The sequence below is a fragment of the Lepidochelys kempii genome, chromosome 1 (genome assembly GCF_965140265.1).
Source record: "Lepidochelys kempii isolate rLepKem1 chromosome 1, rLepKem1.hap2, whole genome shotgun sequence".
Classification (NCBI taxonomy): domain Eukaryota; kingdom Metazoa; phylum Chordata; order Testudines; family Cheloniidae; genus Lepidochelys; species Lepidochelys kempii.
This window is the reverse complement of record NC_133256.1, coordinates 291,475,827-291,499,182: the sequence shown is the minus strand read 5'-3', so window position 1 is coordinate 291,499,182 and position 23,356 is coordinate 291,475,827. Positions and strand designations below refer to the sequence as shown.

Here is a 23,356-nt window from a genome sequence, read left to right as displayed (position 1 = left end):
TCTCCCTCACACAGATCACACCTGTCTTGTGCAATGAAGTAAGTGTGTGTGCGTGTGCGCTGCATACTTAACATTATCATTCAAGAGGGAGAAGTTAGGGATTGAGAAGGCTGGAAGTGGAGATGGAGCAAGATTTGGAGGGGGCTGCAGCATTTCCTCCATTTCCAGGAAAAGGCCATATATCTTCAAACTGTTTTACTTTTTCTGCATCACCCACTCTTTTTAAAGGGTGGGTCATCCCTTAGACAGGGAGGCCTAATTTGAGCGGCACTGCCAGGGAATGAAGTGGAAGATGCCAGATGTCACAGAAAGCCCTTCTCTCCTGGGATATGTGGGGCATGAAAACAGACTCATGACTCTCCCAGGTCATGATTTGCTGGGAGATGCATGAGAGGATTTTTTCAAAAGTTTATTTTCCCATTACTCTCTTCCCACGATTTTTCTACTGGAAGGGGCAATGCAGATAGTGGTTAGTTTGTCTCAGGTTATTCAAAAGACAACAAGCAGAAATGTATCAATTAAAAAGTGTTATTCTGAGGTTTGCAAAGCTTGAACACATCCAGATAGGCAATGCGCATTATTCTGTGTTTGTGAAAATTCTTTCTGACACAGTCAGTGACTTCAGTCACACCATCAGTATGTTTGATGTAAAGATGCTTCAGCGGGAGCTCGAGCCAATGGTGTCCTGCCATTTTAAGAGGAATCCCTAGATATCTGAACCCAGCCCTTTTTGCGCTGACAGCACCTGTCAGGAACAGAAAAGGAGTACTTGTGTCACTTTAGAGACAAACAAATTTATTAGAGAATAAGTTTTCGTAAGCTTCACCTCACTTCATCGGATGCATACAGTGGAAAATATAGTGGGGAGATTTTATATACACAGAGAACATGAAACAATGGGTGTTACCATACAGACTGTAACAAAAGTGATCAGGAAAGGTGAGCTCTTACCAGCAGGAGAGTGGGGGTAGGGGGGAGGGAACCTTTTGTAGTGATAATCAAGGTGGGCCATTTCAAGCAGTTGACAAGAACAGTAGGAGGGGAAATAAACAAGGGGAAATAGTTTTACTTTGTATAATGACACATCCACTCCCAGTGTTTATTCAAGCCTAAGTTAATTGTATCCAGTTTGCAAATTAATTCCAATTCAGCATCTCTTGTTGGAGTCTGTTTTTGAAGTTTTTTGTTGAAGAATTGCCACTTTTAGGTCTCAGGCATTGGCACCCTGACAGCAGGATTGTCTGGCTATGTAGACTCCCTCCAACCAGCACTCCCAGCTATCTTTGATACACCACTGACTTCCTGAGGAAACTACAATCCATCGGTGATCTTCCTGAAAACACCATCCTAGCCACTATAGATGTAGAAGCCCTCTATACCAACATTCCACACAAATATGGACTATAAGCCGTAAGGAACAGTATCCCTGATAATGTCACGGTAAACCTGGTGGCTGAACTTTGTGTCTTTATCCTCACCCATAACTATTTCACATTTGGGGACAATGTATACCTTCAAATCAGCGGCACTGCTATGGGTACCCGCATGGCCCCACAGTATGCCAACATTTTTATGGCTGACTTAGAACAACGCTTTTTCAGCTCTCGTCCCATAATGCCCCTACTCTACTTGCGGTACATTGTTGACGTCTTCATCTGGACCCATGGAAAAGAAGCCCTTGAGGAATTCCACCATGATTTCAACAATTTCCATCCCACCATCAACCTCAGTCTGGACCAGTCCACACACGAGATCCACTTCCTGGACACTACAGTGCTAATAAGCGATGGTCACATAAACACCACCATATACCGGAAACCTACTGACTGCTATGCCTACCTACATGCCTCCAGCTTTCATCCAGACCACACCACACAATCCATTGTCTACAGCCAAGCTCTACGATACAACCACATTTGCTCCAACCCCTCAGACAGAGACAAACACCTACAAGATCACTACCAAGCATTCTTACAACTACAATACCCACCTGCTGAAGTGAAGAAACAGATTGACAGAGCCAGAAGAGTACCCAGAAGTTACCTACTACAGGACAGGCCCAACAAAGAAAAAAAACAGAACACCACTAGCTGTCACCTTCAGCCCCCAACTAAAACCTCTCCAACGCATCATCAAGGATCTACAACCTCTCCTTAAGGACGACCCATCACTCTCACAGATCTTGGGAGACAGGCCAGTCCTTGCTTACAGACAGCCCCCCACAAACTGAAGCAAATACTCACCAGCAACCACACACCACACAACAAAATCACTAACCCAGGAACCTATCCTTGCAACAAAGCCCATTGCCAACTGTGTCCACATATCTATTCGGGGACACCATCATAGGGCCTAATCACATCAGCCACACTATCAGAGGCTCGTTCACCTGCACATCTACCAATGTGATATATGCCATCATGTGTCAGCAATGCCCCCCTGCCATGTACATTGGCCAAACTGGACAGTCTCTACGTAAAAGAATAAATGGACACAAATCCGACGTCAAGAATTATAACATTCAAAAACCAATTGGAGAACACTTCAATCTCTTTGCTCACTCGATTACAGACATAAAAGTGGCAATTCTTCAACAAAAAAACTTCAAAAACCGACTCCAACGAGAGACTGCTTAATTGGAATTAACTTGCAAACTGGATACAATTAACATAGGCTTGAATAAAGACTGGGAGTAGATGTGTCATTACACAAAGTAAAACTATTTCCCCTTGTTTATTTCCCCTCCTACTGTTCTTGCCAACTGCTGGAAATGGCCCACCTTGATTATCACTACAAAAGGTTCTCCCCCTCCCCGCCCCACTCTCCTGCTGGTAATAGCTCACCTTTCCTGATCACTCTTGTTACAGTCTGTATGGTAACAGGTTTCAGAGTAACAGCCATGTTCGTCTGTGTTCGCAAAAAGAAAAGGAGTACTTGTGGCACCTTAGAGACTAACAAATTTGTTTGAGCATAAGCTTTCGTGAGCTACAGCTCACTTCATCAGATGCATACTGTGGAAAATACAGAAGATGTTTGTTTTTATATACACAAATCATGAAAAAATGGGTGTTTATCACTACAAAAGGTTTTCTCTCCCCCCACCCCACTCTCCTGCTGGTAACAGCTTATGTAAAGTGATCACTCTCCTTACAATGTGTATGATAATCAAGGTGGGCCATTTCCAGCACAAATCCAGGTTTTCTACCCACTCCCACCCCCTCCCACACAAACACACAAACCCACTCTCCTGTTGGTAATAGCTTATCTAAAGTTATCACTCTCCTTATAATGTGTATGATAATCAAGGTGGGCCATTTCCAGCACAAATCCAGGGTTTAACAAGAACGTCTGAGCCTTGTTAAGAGGTCCCATATGATTAAAAACTAGTATAATAAAGCAAATAAATAAGACTATAGACCAGTAATCCTTATATCAACATAACAGAGAAAACCTTTCCAAACTATTCTCTTTTAACCAATAAAAAGATGGTGGAAAACTATGCAATACACTGATTAAAATTAATAAAACTGAAATAATTCAAGAATTCCAAACATTTCATCAGCCAGGTCTCTGGTAATCACCCATCTGTCTTCCTATGGATTTTACTGCATTCACCACCATCTAATCATAGAATCATAGAATCATAGAATATCAGGGTTGGAAGGGACCCCAGAAGGTCATCTAGTCCAACCCCCTGCTCGAAGCAGGACCAATTCCCAGTTAAATCATCCCAGCCAGGGCTTTGTCAAGCCTGACCTTAAAAACCTCTAAGGAAGGAGATTCTACCACCTCCCTAGGTAACGCATTCCAGTGTTTCACCACCCTCTTAGTGAAAAAGTTTTTCCTAATATCCAATCTAAACCTCCCCCACTGCAACTTGAGACCATTACTCCTCGTTCTGTCATCTTCTACCATTGAGAACAGTCTAGAGCCATCCTCTTTGGAACCCCCTTTCAGGTAGTTGAAAGCAGCTATCAAATCCCCCCTCATTCTTCTCTTCTGCAGGCTAAACAATCCCAGCTCCCTCAGCCTCTCCTCATAAGTCATGTGTTCCAGACCCCTAATCATTTTTGTTGCCCTTCGCTGGACTCTCTCCAATTTATCCACATCCTTCTTGTAGTGTGGGGCCCAAAACTGGACACAGTACTCCAGATGAGGCCTCACCAATGTCGAATAGAGGGGAACGATCACGTCCCTCGATCTGCTCGCTATGCCCCTACTTATACATTCCAAAATGCCATTGGCCTTCTTGGCAACAAGGGCACACTGCTGACTCATATCCAGCTTCTCGTCCACTGTCACCCCTAGGTCCTTTTCCGCAGAACTGCTGCCTAGCCATTCGGTCCCTAGTCTGTAGCTGTGCATTGGGTTCTTCCGTCCTAAGTGCAGGACCCTGCACTTATCCTTATTGAATCTCATCAGATTTCTTTTGGCCCAATCCTCCAATTTGTCTAGGTCCTTCTGTATCCTATCCCTCCCCTCCAGCGTATCTACCACTCCTCCCAATTTAGTATCATCCGCAAATTTGCTGAGAGTGCAATCCACACCATCCTCCAGATCATTTATGAAGATATTGAACAAAACCGGCCCCATGACCTACCCTTGGGGCACTCCACTTGATACCGGCTGCCAACTAGACATGGAGCCATTGATCACTACCCGTTGAGCCCGACAATCTAGCCAGCTTTCTACCCACCTTATAGTGCATTCATCCAGCCCATACTTCCTTAACTTGCTGACAAGAATACTGTGGGAGACCGTGTCAAAAGCTTTGCTAAAGTCAAGAAACAATACATCCACTGCTTTCCCTTCATCCACAGAACCAGTAATCTCATCATAAAAGGCGATTAGATTAGTCTAATCATTCAGTTAGATAAATAGTTCTTCTCTGAATTCCCCAAATGTATCCCACTCTTGGTGGTGTGCAATGCAATGCACCCCATGTGCTCAAGATCAGAATTTTTTTTTTTTGACCAGCAGCCTCTTCTGGTTCTAGGCACGTGTCCTGAGTGTCCTTTTGTCCGGTAGCAGGAGATAAAGGGAAGAGTAGGCCCAGTGCTCTGCCAGTTCTCTGTTAGTGCCCATGGCTGTAAGATGTAACCCCTGCAGTGTCCATGCCAATGCACTTCTCCAAACTCTTATTTCTTGTAGACAATTGTATTTAGTTTCTTTAGACATATTGTGTTAGGATTAGGAGTTAGTATTGTTTGCCCAACAATTTAGTTATTCTTTTATATTTTTCTTAGTCAAGGGGAAAAAAAATTTCTGTACTATCAGGACTTAGTCATGACTGAATCTACATTTCCTGGCTTTAAAACTACCCATTTTGTGAAGCAGCTATGACACTTAATGACACAAGACACCTTTATGTCTTGGGGAGGCACACATCTCTGATAAATGTACCCACCTGTAGGTTCTTTTCAAAAGAGGCCCAGAAGGCAAGGAAGACTTACCTTAAACTTTTTTCTTTTAGACCACTCTGTGGGGCCTGCCATGGATCCAGGCAAGCAAGGCCCTCCTGGACAAGCTCCACCTGAGTCCAGAAGTGTCCCTAGTAAACTCCAGATCAACAGTTAGCTCCCGAACCCCATCCTCTAAGAAGACCCCAGCTAAAGATTCTGGCAGGGTTGTTAGATCCTTAAGTAAGACTTTGGACAGGGTCTGAAAGGCGCATCGCTCCTCTGCGAAATATAGGGGTAGATCCTCTTCAGCAGACCTGAGCAAAATGAGGTTGAAATCATTCATCAGTCCCATTCTAAAGGGATTTATGGCCCAGACTGAGTACTGTTGGAGACGTGAGGAAGCACGGTACTTGGCAGTCAGCACAGTTTGAAGACCCAATATAAATTGCCTCTGGTACTGATTCTGCAGCACCACTCAGTCAGCAGCAATCATGTCAACAACATCTACTCCAATACTGTCAAACCGCATGCTGCTTTCCATGGCACTATCTTCTTTGGTACTGAGATTATTGTCTGTATTTGTGGATCTACAAGCATCAACAGAGCCAGAATCATTGCTCTCCTCAATGCTTAATGTCTCAATTATCACTTAATGCCAGCTATCACTACTCCTTAGGTACCAAGTGTCTCTTCAATACCGACTAGACCACAGTCAAGCATGCTTCCTGGGTCCCCAGTTAGGACAGCCTCTTCTCTGGATCAAAACTGTTCAGAACAGATTAAGGGGCTGTGCCCTGATTATTCCCCAATATTTCATTCATGTGACCCTTTTGGCTCAAATAGAGACTCCTCTATAGGAACTTCTAGGGGTTACAAGGACAGGCACTCAAAAGGCTGTTGGGTTTTGTAACTGATGTAACAGCCTCTCCCATAATGCTTCATCTTCCAGGGCTGAAAAATGCCCTAGCAGATCATCCAAGCAGGCAAATTTCAATAGATCACGAGTGGACAAACAAAGATTCCATTACCCAAGACATCTTTTGAAAATTGAATCAACCATCCAGTGACCTTTTTGTTATGGACAGGAACAACAAGTGCCTCAGATTCTGCTGGAGAATTGCTGTTGGAAAGATTCCTCATTTTGCGGGCGCCAGGGATGATGTATGCTTATCCTCCCTCATCTTCTGATTCTAAGAGTATTAAGAAATATCTGACAGGGTTTGGCCGCAATCATCATAGCTGGCTAAGACATGTTTGGTAGCCGGACCTGATGAGCTTGTTAACTCATCCTCCAAAACCCTTACCTCTTCTTTCTGACTTTATCTCACAAGGCAACAGAAATATCCTGCATGCACAACCTTGGACCTCATAACTTGGATACTGGCTGGATGAATGATATGGAAAGATCCTGCTTTCATCACATCCAGAACATTTTGGTTGAAAGCAAAAAAAGATTCCACGATATTCATATATGCAGCCAAGTGAAAAAGATTCATTATTTGGGTTCAGCAATGCCATTTATCCTATTCTAATGAATATCCCAGCTATCATGGACTACTTGCTGACTTTCACGATCTCAGGATGGTCTATTAGCTCTATTAAAGCTCACTTGGAAACCATCATCTATTAGAGCTCACTTGGAAACCATCATCCCCCTATCTAGGGCTACACAGCTTTTCTCCACCCTAGAATGGCTAGGTTCCTAAAGGATTTCATATATGTTTTCCTTCCACTCAGGCAGCTTCCTCCTCCCTGGGACCTCAATGTAGTCCTAGTGGGTTTGAACTCTTGGCAACTTGCTTCCTATTGCACTTGTCTATGACATTTTAATGGTAATTACATCAACCAGAAGAACTGGGAAAATACAGGCATTTATAGTACCTATATAATATAAAGATAAGATTATCCTCATACTAAATTCTTGTCTAATTTAGTCTTGGATTTTCACTTGAACCAAATGATCCATTTGCTGGTTTTCTTCCCTAAACCATATTCTAATCAGGGTGAGGTGAGGCTACTCTAGATATCCTTAGGTCCTTGTAATTTTATCTACATAGAACCAAGTCATTTAAAGTCTCTCTTGGCCTTTCAGTAGAATTTTGAAGAGCCAGGGTCTCTCACAGGGTGTCTATTTTGATAGAAAGCTATTATGAGAGAGTCAGTTTAAATTCCCCAGCTCTGATTAGGCTTCATTCCACTGGAGCTCAAACAGATTGTCTGGGTTTTGAGAAGCATATTTATCTCAGAGATATGCAGAACAGCTACATGGGGTTCAGTCCATGCCTTCTATGAGGTATTCCTCCCTTTGGAAACAAAAAAAGCTGTGCAATCTTTATTTAAGTAGACTCCAGGCACCATCTGCTCTAATCAGATCACTGCTTGTGCATCACTAAGAGTGAAATATTTGTGGTGGAGCACTCAAGGAAGGAGAAATAGTTACCTTATAGTAACTGTACTTCTTTGAAATGTGTTGTTCATATGTATTCCATAACCCACTCTCCTGTCCTACTACTGCAGTCTTATAACCTCTGGAGTCTGAAGTAGTGAAGGATTTGAATAGCAATTAGTCTGGCTCTGCCCTTGGTCCGGGGCATAAGGACACTCAAAGTGCATGAGTGGCCCCACTGGACATCATTGGCCTGATCTTGAGCATCTGGGGTACATGCACATCACCAAGAGCAGAATGTATATGGACAACTCATCTCAAAGAACCACAGTTACTGTAAGGTAAGTAACCATTTATTTCCAGTTCTTCTGGTTCTGAACACAGCCATGATGACCATCTAAACTAATGCATTTTTGTCTTGTTCAATTGGTAGACAGAGAGGCAGACCTGACTTTAGAGGAGTTACACAGGCCCAGTTACTTTCTCAGTTGCACAGGCCTCTTAGATCACAACCAAATTCTCTAAGTAGAATTTTTCTTAGTTAAAATATAATTTACCCAGAACCTTTACAGTGCAGCCCCTGCCTACAACTAGTCTCTCAACTCATATTACTGTTTCATTAGCAACCTATGCTCTGCTTACATGGCATGCCTTTATGCTCTCCTTGTTTTCTTTTCCTACATACAAGCACCTTCCTAGTTCAGCCCCCTATGCTTGGAATAGCTTCCTGTTCCTGTGTATTATTCGACCTTACTCCTCTTCATATCTGTCCTTGACTCATTTTTTTCAATCCACCTTCCCCTGAAGTCCAGCCTTCACTCTAGAAATTGCCCACAAACTCTAGCTTTAATGTATTCAAATAAATTATCTGATAACATTAAGCACACCACCTGAGTTGTAATCCCGGGGCCCAGTGTTGCCCCCTTACTCATACTGAATAATACCTATTCCACCAGCTGCCCCATTTCAATCAATGGGACTAGTAGTCAACGAGCAGTGTACTACACAGTGTCAGAAGGGGGTGGCAGAATCAGTCCCCAAGGGTTTATTGCCATTCTTATTGTGATGAGTATGATTGAAGCTGTATGTTCCTTAGGATGGGTACCTGTCACATGGCTTGTCTATGATACTCCTCACATTTCTTCAATAAAAATAAGGAGCAGAATTTGAAATGTTCAGCAACATTAATGCAGAAATTTTATTTTATGAATGGGAGTGTACGACTGGATTGTTCATATTTAATATCATCTCTGACCTTCTGCTGCCCTATTGAATCCACAGCATTTCCTACTCCTTTCGCTGGCTGATCCATCCCAGAGCTACAGACCTATTACTTGACCCTTCCTTCTCTATCTGTCTCTGCCCAGCTGTTGCCTGAAGGAAAGAAGAACATTTGTTTTTAACTCTTATTATTGTGCTACCTCTCTCACCATTAGTCCCGCTGAAGTACTATGCTGAGGCAGCTTTCTGCCACACACACTGTTTACGTAACACAAGATGCAGTGCAGTTGTGGGAATTAAACATACTGTTTGAAAGAAGCGTGTTCTTCTTTCAGTCACAAATTGGGGAATGCTGACAGAAGGAAGTTGAAATTACAGAGCAAGAAACAAGCATTTTATCACTCCAATACCTTCCTACAGTATTCATCTAGGCTTTCCATCTATTTTTTATGAATTGCTGGATCCATAAATTATAGCAATTAATTTAAAACTGGTAAAATCCTAGGGAAAAGGCCTCCTGCTCCGACCCCATAAATTCAAATCATAAATGTGGAATTTGGTATTTTATCCACCATAAATCTGTCTCTTCACATAGCTTAAAGCATTTGTCAGTTAAAAGAATATTGCAGAATTAGGACCATCACAATTCTTCATTCAGATCCGATATGTGCAGTATAATTGTGTTACTGAACTCTTCAAGGCTTTTGCAGATTCTTATGAAAGTCTCAGTAAAATGCGTTTATTCAAACCCAACAAGCTGTCTTTCTTGAGACTGTTGTATGACTAGCCTCACATGCCTGTAAAGGATAAGTAGGTAAAAGATACCCAAACCATAACAAGACCAAGTTCAACCAGAAGTATTGGAAGGTTATGACATGGCAGGGCAACTAGCTAGGAGGATGTGTAGCAGCACCTTGGTATTTCAGACCTCCTTACAATTGGGTCTCGCTCTCGAGATGCCAAGAGTCTGATAAATGTTGCTTTTAATTTCCAGTATTATTGAAGTTACAGATCATCCGAAGAACACAGTTTGAAAGCTAGATAAAGTAATAGTAAGAGATGCTATTAACATGTATTAGTCAGAGGTACCTGTTGTCAAGGTTCCTCCCCCACTCTGAACTCTAGGGTACAGATGTGGGGACCTGCATGAAAACCTCCTAAGCTTACTTTTACTAGCTTAGGTTAAAACTTCCCCAAGGTATAAATTACTTTTATCCTTTGTCCTTGGAATATCCACTGCCACCACAAAACTCTAACTGGGTTTACTGGGAAACGTAGTTTGGACACGTCTTTCCCCCCAAAATCCTCCCAACCCTTGCATCCCACTTCCTGGGAAAAGTTTGGTAAAAATCCTCACCAATTTGCATAGATGACCACAGACCCAAACCCTTGGATTTGAGAACAATGAAAAAACATTCAGTTTTCTTACAAGAAGACTTTTAATAGAAATAGAAGTAGATAGAAGTAAAGGAATCACCCCTGTAAAATCAGGATGGTAGGTACCTTACAGTGTAATTAGATTCAAAACATAGAGAATCCCTCTAGGCAAAACCTTAAGTTACAAAAAAGACACACAGACAGAAATAGTCATTTTATTCAGCACAATTCTTTTCTCAGCCATTTAAAGAAATCATAATCTAACACATACCTAGCTAGATTACTTACTAAAAGTCCTAAGACTCCATTCCTGTTCTATCCCCGGCAAAAGCAGCATACCAACAGACACACAGACCCCTTTGTTTTTCTCCCTCCTCCCAGCTTTTGAAAGTATCTTGTCTCCTCATTGGTCATTTTGCTCAGGTGCCAGCGAGGTTACCTTTAGCTTCTTAACCCTTTACAGGTGAGAGGATTTTTCCTCTGGCCAGGAGGGATTTTAAAGGGGTTTACCCTTCCCTTTATATTTATGACACCTGTGTTGAAGGGTATTAGGTGCACAAATACCTCTCCCATCTTGGAGAGGAGGGCGGAGTTTGGCTGAAGCAGCAGGTGGATGGTCCAGCTCCTGGGGAGAGGAGGTGGAGAACTAATGCCAAGATGTGCTGGAGCCATTGGCTAGTCAAGAGCAAAATTGATTGGCTCTCTCAGCCCTCCTTCTCTCAATTTAAAGCCTTCTGAGGCATCCAGAGGCCATCTTGCCATGTTGCTGCCCTGCCTCATCCCTTGCTGTAGCTGAGGATGCTGTGGGTCTGACCATTTACCAGTTTTCAGGACTAGGAAGGATTTTTTTCCCATTGGGCCAAACTGGCAGATGTCTAGAGGGTTTTTTGCCTTCCTCACAGAATTGAAGAAGACACGATTTAGGTTATAAAGCAAGAAAGAATAAGAATTTAATGCCGGGAGGAATATAAAAAAGTTAGTTTGCCACAACCTGCAGCTGGTGTCCACTGCAGATAAAAAGTAAAAAAGCCAGTTCCCACAGATGAGTAAGAGCAAGGACATGGCTAATGGACCTCTTTTCTTAAGGAGAAGGGGAGGCCTGAACTCTTAACAGACTGAGGTCCTCCTTGATACTCTTTATCTCCCCTCACAAGAGGAGGGGTCGGAAGAATTCCAAAGTGAAATTAGTCCTAGGGCCTAGGCTTAGAGCAGAGCCACAGGAGTTTTTTAAAAAATCATTTGGGGGGTTGAACAAAACATTTTGTTTGTCCCAAAATTCAATGTTTCTTTTCATTGTCATGTCTTTTAATTTTTAAAGAATATATACAATTGAAGCAAAATTCAAAATGTAAAGTCATTTTGAGTTGAAAAATGTAAATATTTCCTATCAAAAATTTCAAAACAAAACATTCTGATTTTTTCTCTCCCCCCCCCCCCCACCAAAACAATTCAGCAAAAAAAGGTTCCATTGACCTGAATCTGGATTTTTTTGGCCAAAAAATGTTTAAGCTGAAAAATTTCACCTGAAAAATGTCACCCAGGTCTAGTTAACTGAGGATGGTCTGTGGTCATATTGTAGGAGCCCTGTAACCCTGCACTGGACACAATTAAATACCTGGTAAATGTGGGAAAGAGGAGAGGCACATACCGAACCTCCCCTTTGTTAAGTTAATAAAGTTGCAGCCTACCACTTAACTCCATACCTGTGTCTGCTTTTCATTCTGTGTGTCCTGATCAATACTAAATAAAATCAAAAGCTGACATACCTATGTACTACCAAGAGAGTTATTACACAAAGTATGTGTCATAAATATAAAGGGAAGGGTAAACACCTTTAAATCCCTCCTGGCCAGAGGAAAAACCCTTTCACCTGTAAAGGGTTAAGAAGCTAAGATAACCTCACTGGTACCTGACCAAAATGACCAATGAGGAGACAAGATACTTTCAAAGCTGGGGAGGGAGGAGAGGAGAAACAAAGGATCTCTCTGTCTGTGTGTTGCTGTTGCTGTGAACAGAGCAGGAATGCAGGTCAGAGCTCCTGTAAAGAGTTAGTAAGCAACCTAGTTAGATATGCGATAGATTCTGTTTTGTTTATATGGCTGATAAAATAACTTGTTCTGAATGGAATGTATATTCCTGTTTTTGTATCTTTTTTTTAATTTAAGGTTTTGCCTAGAGGGATTCTCTGTGTTTTGAATCTGATTACCCTGTAAGGTATTTACCATCCTGATTTTACAGAGGTGATTCTTTTACTTTTTCTTTAATTAAAATTCTTCTTTTAAGAACCTGATTGCTTTTCATTGTTAAGATCCAAGGGTTTGGGTCTGTGTTCACCTATGCAAATTGGTGAGGATTTTTATCAAGCCTTCCCCAGGAGAGGGGATGTAGTGCTTGAGGGGATTTTTTTGGGAGGGAGACGTTTCCAAGTGGGCACTTCCCGTTATTATTGTTAGACACTTTGGTGGTGGCAGTGTTTAACCTAAACTGGTAAGAATAAGCTTAGGGGGTCTTTCATGCAGGTCCCCACATCTGTACCCTAGAGTTCAGAGTGGGGAAGGAACCTTGACAGTATGTATTATTGCTCTTTTTATTAGAGGGACTATACCTTGCACTACTTACTTTCCAAAAGTAAGAATTCTGTGAGATGTCTTCAAAGAAGCATAATTACAAGGTAAATAATTTTCCCTTCTTGCCATCAAGTTTCTGGATAACTGATTCAGTTGTGCCTTTGGCTGGTGTTACATTTGAAAACATTAACACTTAAAGATATTTCAAAACATGGTATGTGTCAACTTGAGATCACGTTGGAGGCTATTAATAGGCCACGGATTTGGAAGCCCATCTAATGACTTTTTACATTATACCTGGCCTATAGCCAAACATCATTCATTCATCTCTGAAGCAACAGGTCTCAAGTTTCATAACTGTATTTGCAGGAAAAAAGAAAAGTTCTCACTGTTTATTAACCAACTGCAGAAATGGTAAATTTAATTAACTTGTGAATCAATTTATGAACATCAGTCAATTTCCAAAAACAATAAACCCATTACGCATTGTGGGACTAGAAGATGGCTGTCTTTACACACATTTACCATCTTTAAATCAGAAGTATTCACATGGAATATATTATGCAGAAAAATCAATACACTCTTGTTATTAACCTAAGTGGCCATTAGATGTTATTATTATTGTTATATGTGAATACTGTTGAAATTGGTCTTGTAAGGCAATAAGAAACAGGACAGTCTATGGCTTCAAAAGTGTCAGAGCTGTAGTAATCTGTCTGCTTTGGATATCTTTGAGGGCAAACCCAGATTGACCTTGTGGATCTCTGCTTCTGTTTCATAGCTCCGGCCCTCTGAGGGTCCAAACAGAAAAAGAGATGCAACATTTTCTTGTCAGCTATTTTTATTGCCTTCTTCTTGAATTCAAGCTGATGGGATAAGCCCTTTTGCATGTAGCCTCTTCCTGGCTATGAGGGGGCAATTAACAAAGTATTTGTATTGTGATGTCCCGCAACAGTCCATTTAGTTTTGATCGGCCACTTTGATGGGCAGGAGATGATCCCTACTGAGTGGGTTCATAGTTTCAGAACAAACATTTTTTACAATTACAAAGCAAAAACTTAAATATTACCTAATAGCTTGTGATAAAGAAATTATAAGTGAGGTTAATGCATGCAGCAACTTACAAGTATTTCACAAAATCTAAAACTAAACACATTGTTATAAGTCCAATACCCAACATAACCATACTAACACACAGGTGTATCAGACTAGTTTCCAACAATGAATTTGTCAGTGCTCAGCTAGGGTCTAAAGCCTTGGCACCTAGTCTGCCAGTGTCACAACAACTTCAATGTATTGAAACACATCTAGCGGTTTTAATCATGCTTACGAAGGAAGATGATTTGAGGTCCTCTCCTGGAATCCTTACTAGGCCAAACTTTGGTCCTACTGAAATTGACAGAATTTGTGCCACTGACTTCAGTGAGATCAAGCTTTGTCAGCCAGCCTTTATATGGACAAAACTCACATTGACTTCAGTGGATGTCTTGACTAAACTAGAATTTCAGGATTGAGTTTACAAGAACAGCCTGATGCTCTCATATGTAGGAAAACCACACAGAGTGGGTTTGGAATCTCCAAGGCTCTGATTTATAGCTGTGTCCAAAAGGAGTGAGGGAGACAGTCCTTGGGCTGGTGGCATGTAGAGCCTCTGGCTGCTCTTAAATATTCTGGCCTGGTACAGCCTTAAGAGGGCTATATGAAACCAGGCATTATGGGAGTACAGTGTCACTTTGGACATGCTTCCTGTCTTCCAGACATCTCAATACACTGTTATGGTGAGAATTAGAGCATGGCACAGGAGCTGGAACAATGCAAACGTAACTGCTTTTCTGGTTTATTTGCACAGCAAGAGCAAGGGTCAAAGATCTGCCCCTAAGAGTTTCAATTCATTGAGTATTTTCCTAATGATTCAGACAGAAGAAGGGCCAGCAAAGCTAGATCCAAAATTGTATGAATGGTCCTACAGGGAGGCAGGAGTTGCTTTTAGAGAACAGAAGGTGAAAAGCTAAACTTTACAGCAGGAAGTAATATTACCAGTATATTTTTTACTATGAGAGGTCCTTGTGCTTGTGGAGAGAAGAAGCTGCATCCGTTTCTTTCCTTTCTATCACCCCACGGAGAGTGTTATATCAGGTATCCGAGGGAGGTATCCACAGAGCCTCTGTTCTCCCCTTTCTGTGCTCTTCCACCTACCTGGCTGCTTTCCACTGAGTTTGGATCCCCTCTTACTAGTGGAATATGACCCAGAAACTAGCATATTCAGAACTAAGCTGCAAATTTCAAAGCCAAGGCTTCTGCTCTATTGTGGAAAGACTGAATCATTTTCCCATACATGATTACTGGCAGACCATGTGTGCTGAGTCTAAACAGAAGTTAGACTGTGAAGGGCCTTATATTCTTCAGTCTTATTCGCTCTTCAGAAAGCCAGTATCTCAGCTGAAAAAAGGTCACCCAACTTGCATATGCATCTGATGCTCTTCAGATTTTAGTTTTGTATCAAAATGTCATGTCACACTGTACTCTTTGTAAACCTCAAGATGCTCCTCAGGTCATTGCCACCAGAACACTGTATTGCACTTCACTGAAATTGCTGTAGCTTAAAAAAACTGCACTGAAATTCATTATGTCACCCTGAAAGTTACAGTTCACATCAGACATATTTTAAAAATTTAAAGGGAATTCTTTGGCATTGTTGATAAACACTATCAATTAATCTTGCTATTTCTCACATTTCCATGCCTCTGGGTGTCAGTTATACACTGCACCTGGGATTTTCAAAAGGGTCTGAAGGAATTAGGTGCCCAAATCAAGGAGAACTGGCTGTCCAATGCCTTTATTTTCCTTTGAAAATCCCAGCCAACATCCAGATGTGATATGTGTTGGCCACCATCTTAACAGTGGGCCAACCAGTTCAAATACAGTAAGAATTTCTTCAAACTTGGGCCCACACATAATAAGTTGCAGAATGAGGACCTGTGGTCTTTTCACCTTTATAATAATAATAATAATGGGTTTGGAATTGGTCTGATTCATCATCACATCAGACCAGCTTTGCACTGATGTAACTTCATTCAAGTCAATAGAGTTACCCCCAGGGACAAATGGTATAGGGCAGTGACAAAGCAGGTTCTGTATCCGTAATTCCCCTATGGAAATATTTACCATTATAATGAAGCTATAACAATGTACTTGTCTATATTTTGCATGATGGCTGATCTTAATGTCTGTTCCCTGTGCTGGAGCCAGCATTTAAAATATGAAGCAAGGCTGTACCTGATGTAATACCTTTTCAATTTAATGTTTGTGGATATTGTCTTTTTCTATTTATTTAGTTTATTAAGATGAAACGGGCCAGCCGGAAAAAAAAAAAGGTGGGAGATCAGCCAGCGGGTTTGCCAGCTGCTTTATGGGCGCTGTGAACAATTTTCTAATGTTCTGCTCATAGAATAAAAAAGTCTGCTTCATTAAATTTGCCTCGGAATGATACCACATTATGTGGAACTATTCCACATATCAGCTGGAAAGTAAACTCATGCCGCACAATGGACTGGTATGAAAAAATTAAATTTTCTTTAATTAAAATGTAAAAAGCACTCAGCTCTTCTCCCTGGCATATATTTTACATTTATTCCTAAAGCAGGCACAGCACAGACAGAAGCAGTGTAAGTGTGCCCATGCTACCCCACCAGTCTGGCTCCGCCTGCTGTGGGGGCACCGCGTCTGATGGGGTTCCAAGGCCAATGCAGCCCGGGGGCACTTGGCGAGGACTGGCAGCTGGGATGTCAGCTACAGAGGCGTGTGTGGTGGAAGTTGTGTTTGTTTGTCATACGGACATCAGTCCAGTGTGATCTGCACCAAGAGTCGACAGTCTACTCATTTGAGATAGGCCACTAAACAGTCATTATCTGGGTGCTTCTTCTAACACAATCACATACTGGCCCAGATCATCCCTGTGGAAAACCCAGAGAAGGTGGTCTTGGGACAGGAAATTCCTGTGAAGATCAGCATCAGTGGTTCCATCCAGCTCACTATACCAGGATCAGGGTTTGCCTCCCTCTCATCTTTGTCCATGGAGCAGGCTGTAGAGCAAGTGCCCAACCTAACAGATGTTCTTCCTGATGCTCTCACCCTGTCCCAGCTGCCTCTAGCTGTAGTAGCTCTGGTACTCTGACAGCATCAGCAGAAAAAATAATAAAGCTCCAAGCTAAACCTCCACAGGGCCAGAGCAAGAAAGAAACTATGAAGTAAAGCAGTTGTGCAAGGGTGTGACACGTGCTTCTCTGTCATCTACAAGAGGCCTTTGCAAAAACTGATCTTAGAATGATAGAATCATAGGACTGGAAGACTCAAGAGGTCATCTAGTCCAGTACCCTGCACTCATGGCAGGACTAAGAATTATCTAGACCATTCCTGACAGGTGTTTGTCTAACCTGTTCTTTAAAATCTCCGATGATGGAAATGCCACAACCTCCCTAGGCAATTTATTCCAGTGCTTAACCTCCCTGAAGATATGACTTTGGAGACATCTTTGGAGATATTCTCATTTAATTTCACATATACTCAGTTTGACTTTTTGGCTACTGGGAAACATGTGATCACTGTAATGAGATTAGGCTTTGTGAACATGATAAAGAGGTAATCTGCCAGGATAATACAGTGAGATTTCTGTAGCAGTACTATGTCCTTTTTGAAAGTAGGAGTGTATAAAGGACATCTTTGACAGAATCACCTAAGACCTCAAATCAATTTCCATTTAAAGGAAAACCAGTGATGCAACAATTGTTTCAAGCCAAATAGTTATGCTGCTCCTACTACTGTGACAGTTGAGACTGACTCTCCACTGCTTTCTACCTTTTGTATTTATTTGCACTAACACACAATGGATACAGAATTCTACCCCACCAGTATTGTAGTGTTTTTCATGCCGTTTGCACATGTGTAAAAGGTGCAGAGCAACTGAGAACCTGCCCCAGGGTGGGTTGTTGTTTTTTGGGGGTTTTTTTGCTTTGCAAAGTGAAGGAGGTGAGAGAATACAATCACAGTTCACAGTTAGGATCATTGATGATTCTCTCAGCAAAGGAACCAAAGACTGAATCGGCATGGATGCTGAAGTACTCTGTTCTTTTACTAGTAGAGCTGTCCTTCCATGGCAAGGTTGAAGCACATTGGTGGGGTGAGGTGGAAAAGCATACACAGATGCTTCCAAGTTCTGACTCTCTATCCACTCTGTGTAAAAGTTGCTGCAGGATTGCTAAGGATGCTCATGGCACTGGCTCTAAAGAGAGAATGCCACAGCCCCTATGGCCCCCATACATCTGACCCCACTGAGCCCTGAATTCACTACTAAAAAAAATCATGGAAGAAGTCATCATTCCTTTCACAATGCTGATCCAGACAGAGTCCCCACAGATGCAGTGCTTTCAGGCATGCTCGTTTGTTTTCCCTGAAGTAATCTAACCCAGGGCATGCAGTACCTTTGTAAATTTTACAGTGGCAGGAATCAGCAAATAGAAAAATATGATCTCATGTAGTGAATAGCGGGTGTTTGATTTCCTGCATATTTTTGTCTCCAACAAGCTGTTGTTTCTCCATGGCTTCTTTTCAGCTAATAACGTTCACCACCTGTTCAAGGTGATGCTACAGGGTTTTTTCCCCTCCTGTGGCTCTTTTTTTCCCAAGCCTATATAGTATAATAAATTATATCTAAAGTTGGTGATTAATAATGAGACAATTCATAGTGAAGCCTCTGCAAAAGAGGAAATTGCACAAACAGGCAGAGTTATCTGTCACCAACTGACAAAGTTCAAGTTTAAGAAGCTGCTTGTCAAACGCAATCCACTGAAGAGTGATAGATTAGATCTTAATAGCAGTAAAAGTAAGCTATAAACCAGTGCCTTTCCTTGCAACATAAAAGCCTCTCCTTTAAACACTCCATGATGAAATGCAGTAAAACAAAATAAAAATGGTACTGGAGAAACTAGTGATTTTTTTTTCCCTACCAGGAGCACGATGCACAGGGTTAGTATTTTTAATGCACAGTTCCTGTCAAGGTCAATTTGATCTTTTTCTTATGAAAAAGCAACACAAATATAAATAAATTGTGCTACTTTCATAATTTCTATTGGGTTATAAACATCTCAGAAGCCTTATCCCCTTCTCTGGATCATAGAGCTGGGCAGAAACCTGACTTTCTGTTTCAAGGAAATTTCCACCCTGAAACAATAATGAAACCAAAACAACAACAACAAGACACCCAAAATTTCCCATGAAATGAAGTTCATCATCAAAAAATGTCTATTGATTGAAATTTTCATTCTGATTCAGACTTTTTTATTTACTATGTTATGTCATGTTACATACATTGAAAAAAAAATTAAAATGAGAAGACATTTAAAAATGAAAAATCAAAATGCTCTGGTTTTTTGTTTGTTTGTTTTTTGCATAATGGTCCATTTGACAGCTAGATCTTTCTGTGAAATGTTTCACTTTAGACAAATCAGCATTTTTCAAAAGGAAAATATTCATCTGGGAAATTTCTGATGCGCTCTACAGTACAATTTGTCTCTTCTCGTCTCTCTTTCTTCCCCTCCCACGATGATCATAGTTGATATTCCCAAAGAATATTTGGGCCTCTTTAAACAATATAAGATCTTTACAGATTTCTTCACTGATCAATTTTTCTTCCCCAGTGAGTCCACACCACTGATAATCAGCTTGCTTGGCATACTAGGTCACAGGATTCATTATTACTCTCTGTGGTTGCTATTTTTAACTTGATTGTTAGTTCGGAGTATATCTGAATGCAAATATCAGTGTTCAGAGTATATCTGAATGCAAACACCAATTTCTTTAGCTTAATAACGCACAGTAATGTAAGGGCCAGATTCTACAAGCTTTTTCTCATGCATGTGATCCATATGCAAGGCATCCTGCTGAACTCTAAAGGAATAACTTATGTGAGTAAGCATTTGCAGGATCTGACCTTGATCTTATCACTTTTAAGCATAATATTGTTGTTTGGTGTATGTTATCATTCTTTTCAGCACATTCATTAATGGAGTTTTATCTTATTGTTGGTATAACTTATTTTTAATATGAATTTTATTATTCATTGAAACATTATACTGTTGTCTTTGTCATACATTTATTATTTGCTGGAAACAAATGAGTTTTAGTTACTGTAGAAAAGAGTCTATCAAGTATATTGTCTTGTATATACATTACTATAGTTATGAGAGTTCTTGTTTTATTATCCCTATGGGCTTGGAAAAAAATGCCTCGAGCAAAATGCTTGCTTGTTAAATGCAAAAAGCAGCCTGACTGACATATTTCATTCTTCACTGAAGTGATTTAGAACTCTGGGCCAGAGTGTTTATCTGTCATTTTGTAGGTAAATATGAAATAATGTATGAACTCAGGCTAGTAAAGAAAAGTCAGCATAGCATGGTGGCAAGCACTCAGGAGACATGTACTCTATTCCCAGCCATGCCATGGGATTGCTGGATTTTCTTGGGTAAGCCTCTTCACTGCCCTGGGCCTCAGTTTCCCATTGAAGATAATGAGGTTTGCCTCCTTTTAAGTCAGTGGATGAAAAGAGCTGTATAAGTATTACCATAACAACAAATGCAATTTGAAAAAAAATTGAAGTTCCTACTTAATTTTAGAAATGGTGCTTAAACGGTTGCACATCATTTTCAGTATCTCTGCTTTTCAAGCCCACCGACCCTTGAGCAAGACAAATTATCATTTACAAGCACTCTGAACAATAGTTTTCAAAGTTTACTGTGTTTAAATAAAGAAATATCACACTGTTGTAGTGAAAGTACCAGTAGGTAAACTGTTGGAATTAAAAATTAAAATACATAAATATATTTAAGAATGGTCCAATCTGACTTTAGCTTGCATGTTGTTTATTCTAAAGCTGAATAATTGCTTATAAAACTTTACTGTAGTTACCAATAAATTTGAGGTCTGAATTCTGAGAAGGTTTTTTTGCCACTTTAAAAAGTAAGCTGAAAAAATAGGTCACTGTCAGAAGTTATAATTGTAACCAGAGAGGCTGCTTTCAGAAGGGGATAGAGATTCCCCACTAACTGAAAGCCTAGATAAAGCTAGGCCTTTGTTGGCTGGTTTATACATTGAGCTTGAGAGCCTTTTCTAAAGCTCCAATACAGTCATCCTTATTCGTTATCATTGATTGAGCGTGTCTGAATGATTCCGCACTTCTCAACATTGTGTGGCTTCAGACCTGGAAAACAGCAGCAGAGGCAGCTGTTCCTGATGGCAACTCGGGGTCACTGAGCTGGTGTTTCCAGACGTGGCTGTGTAGGATTGGCTCTGTCTCAGCACAAGAACAACAGGAAAGCAGAGGTAAGAGTGAATACTTAGTGTAAACAACAGATTACACCATCCCTGACTCTAGGACTTCAATTTGTCTTCAACAATGGAAACTGACCTGCTGCAAAACCGCCCAGAATGAGCGCCTCTTGGCTGAAGAGAAACAGCATTAAGGTATCTAGAGATTCTACGTTGACTGGATTCTACCTCTTTGGCCTTGTGCTTCTATATGAAATAGGTGGTGACTCCTCTCCTTTTCCAAGTGTTTCAGCCCTTTGAGACACCCAAGTTGTGTCTCACGCACAGACCAGTCACCAGTGCTTTAGTGCCCTCTAGAATGTTCCACTTTCACTCCCTTCTGAGTATGGTCAGCAAACAAGTTCCCCCAGAGACCTGCTTGCTTGTGTCTGGATGCAGCACTTCATCTGTCCTAGGGACTTCAGTGTAATTTTGAGCAGACCTCTGTATCCTCTATCTGTTTAGCCTGGTTCCCAGTTGGTTATATAATTTCTGGAGTTATTTCTCTAATCACTGGTCTCTGTCAAAGCCCTTTGGTACTGAGTGATACATCAAGCCATTGATACCCATGTTAAGTTAGGGCTATGAGTTTCAAAGTTTCAAAATAACCCTTAGTAATTCTCTTAATGTGTAGTTTATCTGTTGTCGTAATGGTGTTCCCGTGGAAGCATGATTGGTATCAGCTCTCTTATTCTCAGCACTGCTTCAGTAGTTCTAGGTGCATTGCACAAGGCCAACTTGCACAGGGCCAACTTCCATCAGTGCATTGAGGTTATTCTTTTGAGGGCCACTGTGCATTCCTATTTGCGGGATGGTGCTTCCCTGATGTCTTGAGCTCACTGCGAGATCAATGAGCCAGAGCAGCACCATCTCATAATCTGCAATACAAAGAGGCAACTCTGAAAGGATAACATAATAAGTAAATCTTTCTTTTTCACGTTTTGTCGTCTTTCATCTCTTTGGTTCAGCTTGCCATTGTCAGACCATAATGCTAGGACACTGGAGCAGAGTAAGCTAATATTTTACACCACAATATGAACAAAGTGTGACCTTAGCTCAAAGACTGCCCACACTGTTAGAACTGCCAACTCAGCTATGCATGTCTGCCTTTGCCATAAGTTTTAATTTGTTTTGTGCTCTTTCAAAAAAAAGCTCTACTGGCAAAATAAGAGTTTAATGCAGAAATTTTGATTGGATCAATTTTAATACATAGTTCACGCATGTTAAACAGCAGCGCCTGTTTAAATTGTTAATATATCACAGTTCTTGAAAGAAACAGAGTTAAAGAAAGGAAACACATAGACAAGGTACTGTTCACGAATGTGTTGTCATGTATTTTCTTGCTTAACCTGGTTGAAATGGTAATTCTGAGTAGATACAGTGTGCCGTGTAACTAAGGTCAGCTAACAATGGGATACTCCCATGTGTTTTGTCAAAAATAGACATTTTGGGTCTATTTTTCAGGAAGGTAGGTGGATATAGGAAACCATCATGTGTGTTGCAATATATACTATGTGATCATTACATGATTGTTTTCCAGTGTTCAGTGTGTGTTGACTGTATGCTGTGTTTGTAAATAGCACAGATGCTAAAGCAACAGATGCTTATGAATCGGGCTGATGTCGGTACACTTTGTCATTGCTTGATACAGGGTTCTCATGGCTTCCAGAGTCCCTGTGTTGGAGCTGGAAGCTAAGCCCTGGTCAGAACTGGAGCTCCCAGACTCTGTACTAGGGAGCCTGGAAGGCTTGGGATCCCTAGCCCTCAGGCAGTCCAGAAGGTAGGACTGTCCCAGAGCCACAGATCTTGGAGGTCCTGGATCCCAGCAGCCTGCCAGGTGAGCCAGCAGGATATCAGGCACATTTATGACAGAATCCTGCCTGTGGATCACTGAAAGGGTGATGTTTCCAGGAAATTTATCAGTTTCAACAAATTGGTGTTTTCTGATAAAACCCTGTATTGTTGGAAAATTTGTGACCAGTTCTATTATTGATCCCCTGGTCTAATGCATGATTATCCTCCAGTTCCTCTAATCCCAAACATAG

The 23,356-nt window shown here is 41.2% G+C and overlaps 1 long non-coding RNA gene across 1 annotated transcript in view; it reads left to right on the top strand.

Annotated features, from left to right (window-relative positions):
* Positions 1 to 12,978: 12,978 nt before the first annotated feature.
* LOC140905172 (uncharacterized) overlaps positions 12,979 to 23,356 on the top strand; it is a 135,931-nt gene continuing 125,553 nt past the window's right edge. The window contains exon 1 of the long non-coding RNA XR_012156779.1: positions 12,979 to 13,057. This is a non-coding gene — a long non-coding RNA (uncharacterized lncRNA). The remainder of the gene's footprint in view (positions 13,058 to 23,356) is intronic.